Genomic DNA, 15,566 nt, shown 5'->3' with positions numbered 1-15,566 from the left:
TCTATGGAATTTCTAAATAAAACCCTTTGTGGGAGCTGGAGGAATCAGGCTCCCTGACTTCAGACTATATTACAAAGCTACAGTAATCAAGACAGTTTGGTACTGGCACAAAAACAGAAATATAGATCAATGGAACAGGATAGAAAGCCCAGAGATAAACCCACGCACATATGGTCACCTTATCTTTGATAAAGGAGGCAAGCATATACAGTGGAGAAAAGACAGCCTCTTCAATAAGTGGTGCTGGGAAAATTGGACAGATACATGTAAAAGTATGAAATTAGAACACTCCCTGACTCCATACACAAAAATAAACTCAAAATGGATTAAAGACCTAAGTGTAAGGCCAGACACTATCAAACTCTTAGAGGAAAACATAGGCAGAACACTCTATGACATAAATCACAGCAAGATTCTTTTTGACCCAGGTCCTAGAGAAATGGAAATAAAAACACAAATAAACAAATGGGACCTAATGAAACTTAAAAGCTTTTGCACAGCAAAGGAAACCATAAACAAGACCAAAAGACAACCCTCAGAATGGGAGAAAATATTTGCAAATGAAGCAACTGACAAAGGATTAATCTCCAAGATTTACAAGCAGCTCATGCAGCTCAATAACAAAAAAACAAACAACCCAATCCAAAAATGGGCAGAAGACCTAAATAGACATTTCTCCAAAGAAGATATACAGATGGCCAACAGACACATGAAAGAATGCTCAACATCATTAATCATTAGAGAAATGCAAATCAAAACTACAATGAGATATCATCTCACACCGGTCAGATTGGCCATCATCAAAAAATCTAGAAACAATAAATGCTGGAGAGGGTGTGGAGAAAAGGGAACCCTCTTGCACTGTTGGTGGGAATGTAAATTGATACAGCCACTATGGAGAACAGTATGGAGGTTCCTTAAAAAACTAAAAATAGAACTACCATACGACCCAGCAATCCCACTACTGGGCATATACCCTGAGAAAACCATAGTTCAAAAAGAGTCATGTACCAAAATGTTCATTGCAGCTCTATTTACAATAGCCAGGACCTGGAAACAACCTAAGTGTCCATCATCGGATGAATGGATAAAGAAGATGTGGCACATATATACAATGGAATATTACTCAGCCATAAAAAGAAATGAAATGGAGGTATTTGTAATGAGGTGGATGGAGTTAGAGTCTGTCATACAGAGTGAAGTAAGTCAGAAAGAGAAAAACAAATACAGTATGCTAACACATATATATGGAATCTAAGGGAAAAAAAAAAAAAAAAAGGCCATGAAGAACCTAGTGGCAAGACGGGAATAAAGACACAGACCTACTAGAGAATGGACTTGAGGATATGGGGAGGGGGAAGGGTGAGATGTGACAGGGTGAGAGAGTGTCATGGACATATATACACTACCAGATGTACAATAGATAGCTAGTGGGAAGCAGCCACATAGCACAGGGAGATCAGCTCGGTGCTTTGTGACCACCTAGAGGGGTGGGATGGGGAGGGTGGGAGGGAGGGAGATGCAAGAGGGAAGAGATATGGGAACATATGTATATGTATAACTGATTCACTTTGTTATAAAGCAGAAACTAACACACCATTGTAAAGCAATTATACTTCAATAAAGATGTTTTTAAAAAAAAAAAAAGTTAACAGAAAAATTACACATGTTATATCTGGAAGGGCATTTAAAAAATCATTTGCTCCCTACTTTTAAAGATTAAAAAAACCCCAAAAAACTGAAGCCTAGAGTGACGTTAAATAAAAAACTTATGACACATGTTAAAAAAAAAAAAAAAAAAACCCTTTGTGTTTATTTTTTACTGCTTGTTCTAGAGACTACAGTATTCAACTTTAGCTTTTCACAGTCTATTTTCAAATACTAAACTATTTCATAAACAATGTAGAATCTTACAACGGTTTAATTCCATTTTCTTTCTGCTCTTTCTGCTTTTCTTGTTTTATAATTTACTTCTATACATACTATAAAACTAAAGATACTTTATTAGTTTTGCTTTAAAGTTCATAACCTCTTAAAATATATATCTATGTATATATAAGTGTGGCATGTGTATAAAGTCTTTAAAATATTTCAATAATTCTTATATAACAGTTTAAAAATAATTTTTCATGATTTTCCTCATATTTGCCCATTTTGGTGCTCTGCATTTCTTAATATAGATTTGGACATTCTTTTGGTATCATTTTCACTTTCTCTGAAAAACTTCCTTAGATATTTCTTTAGGACAGTTTTTCTGGCAATGACTTTTTCCATTGTTTATATAAATGAAAATATGTTTATTTTGATTTAACTTTTAAATATAATTTCATTGATATAGAATTCTAGGTTGACATTTTTTTTCTTTCAGCATTTTAGAGATGTTCCACTATCTTCAGGCCTCCATTATTTCCAAGAAATCAGTTCTAAAACTTATTTTTGTTCCTTTGAAGTTGGTGTGTCTTCTTTTTCTGCCTGTTCTTAAGATATTTTATTTATCTTTGATTTTCAGCATTTTAACTATGATGTGCCAGGGTGTGGTTTTCTTTTTTTTTTCTTTTTCTTTTTCTTTTTTTTTTTTTTTTTTACTTGCGGTTCACTGAACTCCTTGGGTCTGTGGGTTATGTCTTTTAGCAATTTGGGAAAATTCTTGGCCATTATCTGTTCAAAATTGTTTCACCCAATTTTCTCTCTCATCTGCTTCTGGGACACAAATTACTCGTGTGATAGACCATTTACTATTATTCCATGTATCTCAGATGCTATGCTCTTTCTTCTTATTCTTTTACCTCTGTGTTTTTCAGTTTGGATAATTTCCATTCCTCAAGTTACTAAAATTTACCTTTGCTTGACCAGTGTGTTATGAAGCCCATTAAATGAATTCTACATTTATGATATATTTTTCTAGCATTTTCATTAACTCTTTTTTAATACTTCCTCTCTGCTGAAATTCCCCTCAGTTCAGCATGTTCACTTTTTCCACTACATCTTAACAATTTTATTATAGTTATATTGAAGTCCTGTCTGATAATTGGCCATCTCGTGTCTACTTCTATTAACTATTTCCTCTTCTGACCATGATTCTCACTTTCTTGCTCCCATTTGTGTATTATAATATTTTTATTGAATACCTAGCATTGTGTATGAAAGTTGTAAAATCACATTTACCCCCAGAAAAAGAACAGAAAAAGTCTTGACAAGCTACTAGTATGTGTTAGAAGGGGGTTGTGCAAGGCCAATTTAATGGCCAGGTCTGGGTTCTGCTTCAGCTTTAGTTGAATGCAATTTACCAGATTTTCCAATCTTTTGAAGGGAGGATCAGGAGTTCTGCTTCAGAAAGGCTTGGGATCTGAGCACTGGCAGGATTCTGGTGGTCATTGTTTGCTTTCCAGTCCAACTGTCAGCTTTTTGGGTTTCTAGTAACTCTCTTTTCTCTCCAGTTTTCTGCACTTTGAGACCTCTCCCTACCTTGCTGTCCTGCTCTTGCCTTTGGAAGGCCACTGCAGTGTGCTTAGTGAATATCTGGAATGCCTGAGAGGGCTTGTCTCCTGCCCAGCCCTGCCCTGCCCTGCACCCTTGGCAAATACCCCCAGTCACCCATTTGGGTATGTGTTAAAACCTCATCTGTGGCTAGGACTCCTTGGAATTTTAATCCTGATGCCAGCCCACATGCAGCCATTAAAGGTTTGTCAGAGTTCCACCTGCCTTCCCTGCATCTCCTTCTATGAGGGATTCTTCCTCTTCACATCTCTCTGCCAACAAGGAAAGCAGCTACGGATCTCGTCTCTACAAAGAGTTTGCCACCTTATGGAATGTAGTTCATTTAGGTTTTTATTTATTTTTTTCTTTTTCATATTTAGCCATTTGGTGATTTTTAAAAAGCTCTGATTTTATAAATTAACTGGCTTGTTCTAGCTGTTAGCCTAATATTTTATTATACTCACAATCTCCTGGGAGATATAGGAGACTATTTCTCATATAAAAGACAAAGACTTGCAATACATTTTTAAATGAATAATGAATGAATGAGTGGATGAATGCATGAATTAAATGAGTGAACAGATAAATTAAGAAAAGAGCACATTAGTTCCCCAAACCAGGGGTTTTAGAATGGAAAGAATGTTTCCACTGTAAGCTCTTCCCCTAAAATACAAGCAAAGTATCATGAAGAGTGCAAAGGTCACCCATCACCCTCTTAGCCCACAGGGCCATCCTTGTAATGGGACTTGTCATGCCTATTCCAGAGTGTTGCCTGAGAATTTGGTCTCCCCCAGGGCAAGCCCTGAGCACATAATTATGCATTGGAAGGAATACCTCAAATACAACAGAAAAAATAGTATGTGGTCAATCTTAGAATATTTATGCATTTTTTTGGTAAATGTGTACTTGTGATCCTTCTATAAGATCTTCTCTATATTTCTAATATTCACCAATAGCTCTAAAACGTAGCAATTATGATCCCCATTCTATAATGAGGAAGGCAAGATGCAGAGGAGCCACACAGCCAGTAAGATGCAGAGCTGGGACTTAAATCTTTGCTTTTCTTGCTAAACCATGAATTCAAGTTATTCTAAGTTTAATCCCTTATACGTAGCTAATGCCACAAGCATTTAATAAGCACTGTCCAATGGATCTGCAGAAACAATCCTGTGAGATAATTTGGACAAGTATTATTATTTTATTTTAGAGAAGGAGAGGTTAAGGCCACACTGATACTAAATAGCATATTCAGCCCAGGACTCTGGGAGCTCTGATCCAAAGTCAAGTGCTTCTTCTCATACATGTCACTGCTTCTCATAGTCTGTTGTTTAAACCTTCAAATGATGACAAAAAGCTGGTAAATTAACTTACCACAAAACTCTGGTCTCTTCAACGAAGCAATGGCAATAGATGCCCTTTCAATAAACCATTTTTCATAGTGTGGGACCATTGACCAATTAAATATCTACACCACGGTAAAAGTCAAGTAGTCAAAATGCAGTCTTTATTGTTATACTATCCAGCTAGAGGGAATCTGGTTTTGTTGGGGAGAAGCTTATTAACCTCAGCATTTTTTTCTAAAATTTGTTATTTTATCATGTGCAAGGTTAAAAATGCCAAACGTCATATTAAGATAGCTGCAAGCAATTAGAATGCAAAGGTCACCATCTTACTCAGATTTAGAACATGGTTCCAGCATTTTCCTCCTCTGTTTCACTGGGACTTTTATTCAGCACTGAAAAAGCCATTCATTTTGTAAAGGTTAATTCACAGCTCTGGATTTGATGAAGTGCTTGGCCTGTATCATCTGCATTTTAACACATCGGTGTCCGTTAAACCCTCTTCCCTGCTCAGAGCTGGCCTTCCGCTGTCACAGAGTGAAAATCCACCTTTCCTCTCCTAGATCTGTCTTCCCACAGAGTTCCACCAACAATTATATCCCATAGCTTACATTCTCTCCTTTACTAGTCAATAGGAAACGAATTCCCTTTGGGCAGTTGCCTTTCAAATTCTTACAAGTAGTTAATGATTTGATATAAAATAATTATGACCTGTTCATAAATTCTGGTAGGCAAAATAGTTCAAATTTTTTTCGTCTTCTTTTTTTTAACTAGACCATTTTTATTTTGTATTTTGGTGTCCTATTCCAATAGGGGCAGAAACATCTCAGCCATTCTAGGGTCTCTCTCTTTTACTTGGTGTTGCTTCTAGGTACCCAGGATGGGACTTCAGTGGTTCTGAAGTGCCAGGGTAGGGAAGGCCTCTGGTCAGTGTTCCATATCATTACTGGCTTGTGGCATGATGTCTGCATTCTTATCCATTTCTTACAGTCCATCTGTACAGACACTAGTAGTGCCTCCTTGTCCCATTGAAGGCCTCCATATGGCCACCAGCTCTCTGGCATATCCACACAGTTCTTGGTTATACCAATCATGATGCCCCCCACATCACATAAGGGTTTGTGTAGGGTCTTCAAGGCCATCTCAGGATTATGGCCCAAGCTCAGCACACAGATATTTCTTCTGCTGCCCTTACGTCTAGTCCAAGAGCCCAGAGCCCAGGGTTTAACACTTGAGTAGTATCATTTGAGCCCCTGAACTATCTGACTAGCATGGTCTATTGAAAGGACATTATTTATTGAATTTACCGTATCTTACCAGTCTAGCATCTAAACCCTCTTCTGATTTTAGGGAACTTCCCCACTGTGTGTACATTCTTTTACGGAAGATGAAAGTAAGTACTGCAACCAGTACAAGAGCACATGACCCAACCTTGGCCAATCGGGTCCTTCCACAGAGAGGGTCCATCACTGTGGTCCCTGCTGCCTTGCCTTTGCTGGTTTTGGCTAATTTTCCTGCGTGTAATTCTCCAAGTTTACCATTAATTCTGTGAGCCACCTGTTAAACTTCTGATACATTCCTTTTTCTGTTTAAATAGCCAGAATCAGTTTCTATTATTTTATCTATAACACAAACTATTTTGGGCAGGCCGAAGGATGCCTACAGCATGAGAGGCCAAGGCAGATAGGCCTGAAACAGCCTGAGACTCCTAGCCTGAGTGTTTGGGGAGCAGTAGTATATTTTATGAAGCCAGACATTCACAGCACAGATCACTGGCACACCTGAGGGGCCTTGCTATTGAGACAAGGACCTGCATAGGTTGATCCCTGAAGACTAGACAAGAATGAAGACCCCTCAGAGGTTGTCAGGGTGGAGTGGTGACAACACCTAATAAGCAGACACTCCTTCCCATGTCTCACTATTACAGGTACAGAATCCTCTAGATGCCCATCCAGAGGAAAATGTTAGTGGGAGACCTTGAAAGAATGTAGGCTTGAAATACAAATTAAGTTCTGTTATAACTTGACTAGGTTAGTTTCCTGTACACTTGAACTTGGTACTAAATGACATATACCAGAAAGAGTAAAGCCAAGTCAATTCAGAGAAAGGAGAAGAATTCCTTCATATACACTAACCTTTTGCTATTGTATTTATTTATAATTTCAACCTGCCTCGTTTGCACAAAGGATTTGAGGCAGCTGAACCTTGCTTGACATTCTAATGAGGCAGGAGTCCAATGAATCACTGCCTGCCCACAGCACTGTTCATTAGAGACGGAGGGAGGCTCAGAGAGCGCTCCAGGCAGGCCCAGCCTGACGTGGCCATTAAGCAACTCCACAGCTGCTCTCCCATCATTAGAGCCAGGCTGCAGCCACAGAAGCAGAAACTGCTCATACCCTGTCCAGGTTCCAGAGAGTTTCATCTCCCAGGACCTTCTCCTCAAGGCTTCATGTCAGTGGAATGAAGTTCATTACTTTTCAAAAACGCCAGCTTTGTCTGTTAGTGATAACAAGGTTTTCAGTCATCCAAGGGGGATGTGAAGGTACATCAGACAGGCTTTACATAAATGGGTTTCACATAGGACTCCTTCCTGTTAAAGTGACTTCAGAGCTCCCTGGGAAAGGAAATCTGTTGGATGCGATGCTGAGGAGTGGACTGGCCATGGTGTCTGCTGCAGAGATATATGCAAACAGACTGCATTGTGACAGCGAACCCACCAACAGTGAGCATTTGTGGCTGACACTGGACTAAGAACTTCACGCGCTTCACTCAGATGTAGGCTGGGCGCTCAGCCTGCTCTCTAGTCTAGTTGAAATTTCTCTGGCACCCTGTTGTCCACTTTAAGCCCCATGACCTAAGCATAGCCAATGTCCTCCCAAGATTTGGGGGAACTCCTGTGGCCCTGCAGTCTCAGGGACCCTGTAGCTCCACACCCCTGCAGGTGTGTGTGCTGTCTTTGGTTCACCAAAGCCCCCAAGATCAACCAAGACACAGAAATTGAACCATTTACCACTTTTCACAAGACATCCAATCTCATCTTGGGATTCTGTAAACTTTACTGAGGATTTGTTTTTCACCCAGAACACAGCATCTTTTATCTTTCTTCCCTCCCATTTCTGTCTTTACCACCACGCTCCTGGATTCCTTTTCCTTTCTCTTCCTAATAAAGGCACTTCCAAAACAAGGAAGGTCTCTCTGTAATAGGGATTATTTTACTAGCTGCCAAGAAATAAAGTTTTCTTCATCTTGGTGCAGAGATGAACTTACTTAATCCATACACTATCAAGGAGTAACTATCATTCTCATTTTATTTAACAACAAAAAACCCTAAGGCTCAGAAAGTTTAAGTAACATTCCAACTCATAGGGCTATGTAGGTTGTACCAAAGAAGAATATTAAAATGACAATATTAGTTTTAATTTTCTGGTGATAGAATGTTTATCAGGTAGCAACTCATGTTTGGTACTGTACTAGTTTTCTATGACTGTTGTAAAAAATTGCCATAAACTTGGTGGCTTAAACAATGCACATTTATTATCTGAAAATTCTGGAGATCAGAAGTCTGAAATGGGTCTTACTAAGCTAAAATCAAGATGTCAGCAGAGCTGAATTCCTTTCTGGAGGCTCTTGGGGAGAACCCAGTTCCTCACCTTTTCCAGCCTCTACAGGGTGCCCAGATCCCTTGGTTCATGGCCACTTCCATCCTTAAAGCCATCAACATTATCTCTCCCTAACCATTATTCTCTAGTCATGTCTCCCTCTGACACTCTTCTGCCTTCCTCTTCCATTTTTAAGAACCCTTGTGATTATACTGGGTGTACCTGGATAATCCAAGATAATCTTATTTTAAGGTCACTTGATTGGCAACCTTAATTCTATCCACAGCCTTAATTCTTCTTTTCCACGTAACTAACATATCCACAGGTTCCAGAGATTAGGACATAGACATATTTTTAGGGGAGTGAGGGATGGGGGTATTATTTTGCCTACAATTTATACCAAATTTCTTAGTATTATTAGGTTAAAAATGTAAAAATATTTTTAGGAGCCCATAATAAGCACAAATCTTAGCAACTTATTATAAATATCTCATAGGAAATCTCAGATAAGTAAATGCCAACATCAAAGGATCCATGAGCTCTAACTAAAATTCTATTACTGGTGTTTCTCAAAGGTAGTTCCCTATGCAGTGTTCCTTACCCCTGATTTGTGGTGGAGCAAGTCAGGAGGGAGAAGAGTCCCAAGGTAAATAAATTTGGGAAACATGAAATGATTTCTGTTTCTCAGAGACTCACAAAGCATGTTAGCATCTCTAGGCTTTATGAAGCACCCTCTCAAGAAACTTTGTTTGCTTAGCCCAAAAGATTTCTCAAGTCTATTTGAATGTTGAATTTTTTTTTAATGAAATACCTATAAACATCCCTGTTCTAGAAATGTTTTCCTACATTAACTGGGAGAATAAGGAAGTTACCACAGAGAACAGGCATGATTAGAAAGATGAAGAGGGTGGCCCCTGAAGTAAGCCATGTCTAAAGACAAAACATCAGCCAAAAATAATTTTTAAAATACCTTTAAGAAATTTATAAACTTCAAAAATTAACAAATTGCTATGGTAATCAATGGCAACACTGGCTAGAGAATCAAGGCCACCTCTTGATGCTTGCTGTTAAAGAAGTAAATTCCAGGGAAAAAAGTGATGAGGGAGGTTAATGCATTATTTGCTTTCTACTCTGGAACTTTGGGGAGATTCCTACTACAAAGTTGTCTTTCAAAATAGAGAAGTCAGAAGTAATCAGATCAAAAAATGGCAAAGAAACAGGATACTCTAGACCTGATTGACAGACTAGGTATAAATAAATCACCAGGGCAGCTAGCTGCCTCTCATGAACTGGAAGGCACTCCAGGGAAAAGTGTGGTCCACAAGCAAATGTGTACACCTCTCTCTGCATTGCAGGGTGGGGGATTAACTAGCACAAGTTTCATCACAAGATATGTTCTACACTAGCGAGCCAATAGCCTGTCTAAGATGGGGAGGAAAAAAGACAAAATGATTTAAGTAGAAATGATGACTGGTCAAACCCTTAGAGTGTTATGGAGGTGGAGAGGTAGATTAATATGTGGACAAAAGGACCTGACAGAAATTTTTAAATTCCATTAAAATCCTTTTACTAGGTTGTACACCAAAAGGTCCTTAAATTTGCTCTTTAAAAGTATAAGAAAGAGCTGGTTTAGAAATAAAACAAAGATGAGAGATAAACAGATATATCTTACGAGGCAGATTCTTTGATAGAGGGGCACCCCAGGGATTCATGCAAGACAGATCACGTTTTCTAAGGCTCTAAATGATAAGGAAAGAAAGCGCACAACTAAGTCTTCAGCCTTACATTTGATACTAATAATTCAGGCTGAAATGCTGAGTTCAAGGTAATGTACAACAAAATCTCTCAAGGCTTTGAGTGGGCAAAGAGGAAACAAAATTATTGGGTTGGCCAGAAAGTTCATTCGGGTTTTTCCATAACATCTTACGGAAAAACCCGAACAAATTTTTTTGCCAACCCAATATTTAGCAAACATTTATTATTGACTGCCTACTATGTATGAAGGATTGTGATTGATGATTTGGGGGCATTTAGAGATGAATAAGATACGGTGTCTGACCTCAAAGAGGCTTCACAATCTAGAAGTGGAAGAAAATCTGTGCCCAGGAAATTCTGGGAGTGAAAGAAGGGCTGGGTGATGCTGGGGGTTTGGTTTGAGTGTAGGTTGCATTTAGAAATGGAATTTTAGTGCTGTGACCTGGAGGGGCAGATTTAAAACCCCATCCTAGGTGGTCATTTCCTGAAAGGGAAGATGACAGTAATAATCCATTTCTTGGGCCAACTTCCTAAGAAGTCCCTCTGGTTACTTGGAACCACAGAAAGTTTAAAATTTTATTACCGTGATTCATAACCTTGATACATATTAGACTTACCTCGGTGCTTAAAAGGACAAGTGGGATTCAGATACTAGGAGTCATCCTCAGGGATTTTTATTTAATTGGCCTGAGGTGGAGCTTGGCCATAGTGTGTTTTAAAATCTTTGGGTGAGACTATTGTACAGCATGTGTAGTGGATTAAAGAGTCAAAGAAACTAGATGCCCGACCTTGGGTGAGTTATGCAATTGCTCTAAATCTTAATCTCCTTTTTTGTAAATATAATGGGTAATACCTTTCTTGTGAAAGTGTCTTCAGGCTAGATAATACACCAAATGTGAAAGGCACACAGAGAGATTCTGGCACATAATTACACATTAATTCCAGTGTCCTTCCCAAGCGAGATGCTAAGGATAAAGGGTCAAGACCCAGACTCTGGGGCTGATGCCCACGGTGTGAATCTTGGTTCTGCCTCTTACAAACTGTGTGACCTTAGGCAATCTGCCATTCTGTTCTTCAGTTTCCTCATATGTAAAATGATAACAATAGTTATTATGAGGAGTAAATAAAATGAGAATTAAATGTATCTGGCACAAAAGCGCATAGCCTGAATCTAATCATGAGAAAATATCAGAGAAATCCTACAAAATACCTGGTGTGGCCTCTTCATAAAGGTTATGGCATGAAATAAAAAAGGAAGATTTGGAAAATATTCTAGCTTAAAGAAAACTAAAGAGACATAACAACTGAATGCAATAGATGTTCTTGGTTTTCTTTTGCTATTAAAGACATTATTGTGATAATTGGTAATAACTAAATAAGGTCTGTACACTGGATAAAAATATTGTAATAATATTCATTTCCTGATTTTGAGAATTGTACTGTGATTATGTAAGTGAATATCTTCTTTTTAGGAAATATGCATGAAAATAGTTAGGGATAAAGAAGCATTCTGTCTGCTGAGAAGGAGAGACAAAGAGAATAAAACAAATATAATAAAATAGTAACATTTGGGAAATCTGGGTGTGGGATATCCAGGAACTCTTTGTACTATTCTTGCAACTTTCCTGTAAGTCTGAAATTTTTAAAAAGTTCCTGACCGTGGAACATAGTAGAGACCACATGAGAGATGGATAAAATATAGGTGGCAGTGAAAATTGGAAGAAGCAATTCATCAAGGAGAGGCCAGCCCAAGTGACACAAGCTCAGGTGACACAAGCTCAGGTGACACACGGTGTGTTCCAGTTAGGCATCTCCCTGCAGACGTGGTTCCAGGCACTTCACAGAAGTTCTGTACTTTCATCAATTCACCTGTTTTTAAGGGAACCGCAAGTCCTTCTGCCCTCTCCTCAACTCACACTTCTCAGGTGCCTGGTACATGTCCTATTAGTTCTTGGGAAGTAAAGTTGGGGCTCTCACTGGGGTCCGAGGCCTGGGGAGGAAGCTGGGTCTGGAGGGCCAGAGATTGTCTCAGACCCAACTGTGGAATGGCAACTACAAGGTTAGCCAGCTAATTGTGATGGACTAAGGAGTGGGACTGAGGGAAGGCCAGCCTGGATGGATCTGATAGTAGTAGGTAGGGAGGCAGAGCAAAAAAGAGGGCAGTGAGCCAGTCCCAGTGATCAGAGCAGAGGTCAGCGGACCCAGTATCCCCGACACTCCCTACTGATTTCTCTCTCCATCCCTCCCTCCCTCCCTCCATCCCTTCCTTCCTCCTTCCTTTCTTTCTTCCTTCTTTCCTCCCTTTCACTCTTTCATTCTTTCTGTTGTGATTTTATTCTTGAAAACAGTGTTGTAAAATACTACCTTTCATTTTATTTTATTTATTTTTATGTTTTTTTTAATTTTAAGGACGTTTATTCATTTTGCTTTCATTATTTCATTATTTGGCCTGGGTTACACATTAAATTCATGAATGATTTTGATTTCTTAGCAATCATTATGCATACCCAGGATAAGTGAGAAAAATCTAACCTACAAATTGTTTTCAGATGTAAAGATATTTTTGCAAATGTACATTTTTTGTTTTTTTTCTATTTTTTTGTTTTTTTTTTAGTAGAGGTTCATGTTATATTTATTTATTAAAATTTTTATACAATTTTTTAAGGTTACACTCCATTTACAGTTATTACAAAATACTGGCTCTATTCCCCATGTTGTACAATACATCCCTGTAGCCTGTCTTATACCCAGTGGTTTGTACTCCGCCTCCCCCACCCCTATTTATCCCCCGCCCCACCACTGTAACCAGTAGTTTGTTCCCTACATCTGCGAGTCTGCTTCTTTTTTGTTATATTCACTAGTTTGTTGTATTTTTTAGATTCTACAAATAAATGATATCATACAGTGTTTGTCTTTCTTTGTCTGATGTATTTCACTTAGCATAATGCCTTCCAAGTCCATCCATGTTGCTGCAAATGGCAAAATTTCATTCTTCTTATGGCTGAGTAGAATTCCATTGTGTGTGTGTGTGTGTGTGTGTGTGGTGTATATGTGTGTGTGTGTATACGTATATATCCATTCCTCTGTCAATGGACATTTAGGTTGTTTCCATATCTTGGCTATTGTAAATAGTGCTGCGATGAACATTGGGTTGCATGTATCTTTTTGAATTAGTGTTTTTGGTTATTTTGGATATATACCCAAAGTGGAGTGGAATGGCTGGGTCATATGATAGCTCTATTTTTAGTTTTTTGAGAAACCTCCATATTGTTTTCCACAGTGGCTGCACCAATTTACATTCTCACCAACAGTGTATGAGGGTTCCCTTTTCTCCACATCCTCATCAACATTTGTTATTTACATTATTTTTGATAAGAGCCATTCTGACAGGTGTGAGGTGATATCTCACTGTGGTTTTGATTTACATTTCCCTGATGATTAGTGACGTTGAGCATCTTTTCATGTGCCTGTTGGCTATCTGAATTTCCTCTTTGAAAAAAGATCTATTCAGTTCTTCTGCCCATTTTTTAATTGGGTTGTTTTTTTGATGTTGAGTTGTATGAACTGTTTATATATGTTGGACATTAATCCCTTATCAGTCATATCTTTTGCAAATATTTTCTCCTATTCAGTAGGTTGTCTTTTTGTTTTGTTGATGGTTTCCTTTGTTGTGCAAAAGCTTTTAAGTTTAATTAGGTCCCATTTGTTTATTTTTGCTTTTATTCCCTTTACTTTAGGATAGGTTTCCAAAAAAATATTGCTGCAATTTACATCAGAGTGTTCTGCCTATGTTTTCCTCTAGGAGTTTTATAGTATCTCGTCTTACATTTAGGTCTTTAATCCATTACGAGTTTACTTTTGTATAAGGTGTTAGAGAATGTTCTAATTTCATTCTTTTACATGTAGCTGTCCAGTTTTCCCAGCACAACTTATTGAAGAGACTGTCTTTTCTCCATTGTATACTCTTGCCTCTGTTGTTGTAGATTAATTGACCATAAGTTCATGGGTTTATTTGTAGGCTCTCTGTCCTGTTCCATTGATACATGTGTCTGTCTTTTACAGTTACAGGATACAAAAATAATATACAGAAGTCTGTTGCATTTCTGTACACTAACAATTAACTATCAGAAAGAGAAATTAAGGAAACAATCCCATTTACTATTGCATAAAAAAGGAATAAAATACCTAGGAATAAACCTACCAAAGGAGGCGAAAGACCTATATTTGTAATACTATAAGACATTGATGAAAGAAATTGAAGATGACACAAACAGATGGAAAGATATACCGTGTTCTTGGATTGGAAAAATCAGTATTGTTAAAATGACCATACTACTCAAGGCAATCCACAGATTCAATGCGATCCCTATCAAAATACCAATGGAATTTTTCATAGAACTAGAATAAATAATTTTAAAATTTGTATGGAAGCATAAAAGACCTCAAGTAACCAACACAATCTTGAGAAAGAACAGAGGTGGAAGAATCCCACTCCCTGACCTCAGACTATACTACAAAACTACAGTAATCAATACCTTTCATTTAAAAACATTCAAATACAATAGAAAAAATTTAAAGTAAGGTTAAATCACTCAAAATCTCACTACCCAGAAATATTTTCTCTTCCCCTATCCATGGACAGCCTTATAGTTATAGCTCTATGCATACTCATATGTATAGATCTATGTGCACCAAATTACATAAATTGGCTCATCATACAGACTATACAGTATGTTTCACTCTACTATATGCCATGGACATATTTCCTCAGCATAAGCACAGATTAATCTCATAATTTGTACTGCTATGTGCTTCCACTTTGGGGATATGCCATCATTTATTCAACTAATTCCAAGCTGATAGATACTTAGGTTGCTTTAGGTTTTTTATAACTTCTAAAAACCCAGGTATAAACGTACTTGGGCATATATCTTCTGGATATCATATGCTAATCTAATTTGGAAAGTTTCTGTAATTGGGAAAAAAGGAGTGGGCATTTTTTTTTCTTATTAGTTATCTATTTTATACATATTAGTGTATATATGTCAATCCCAATCTCCCAATTCATCCCACCCTCCCCTTCCCCCAGTTTCCCCCCTTGGTGTCCAAACGTTTGTTCTCTACATCTGTGTCTCTGTTTCTGCCTTGCAAACTGGTTCATCTGTACCATTTTTCAAGATTCCACATATATGTGTTAATATACGATATTTGTTTTTCTCTTTCTGACTTACTTCATTCTGTATGACACTCTCTAGGTCCATCCACGTCTCTACAAATGACCCAATTTCATTCCTTTTTATGGCTGGGTAACATTCCATTGTATATATGTAGCACATCTTCTTTATCCATTCATCTGTCGATGGACATTTAGGTTGCTTCCATGACCTGGCTATTG

This window comes from Eubalaena glacialis, chromosome 16 (assembly GCF_028564815.1).
Source record: "Eubalaena glacialis isolate mEubGla1 chromosome 16, mEubGla1.1.hap2.+ XY, whole genome shotgun sequence".
NCBI classification, from domain to species: Eukaryota; Metazoa; Chordata; class Mammalia; order Artiodactyla; family Balaenidae; genus Eubalaena; species Eubalaena glacialis.
This window is presented reverse-complemented; position numbering follows the sequence as displayed.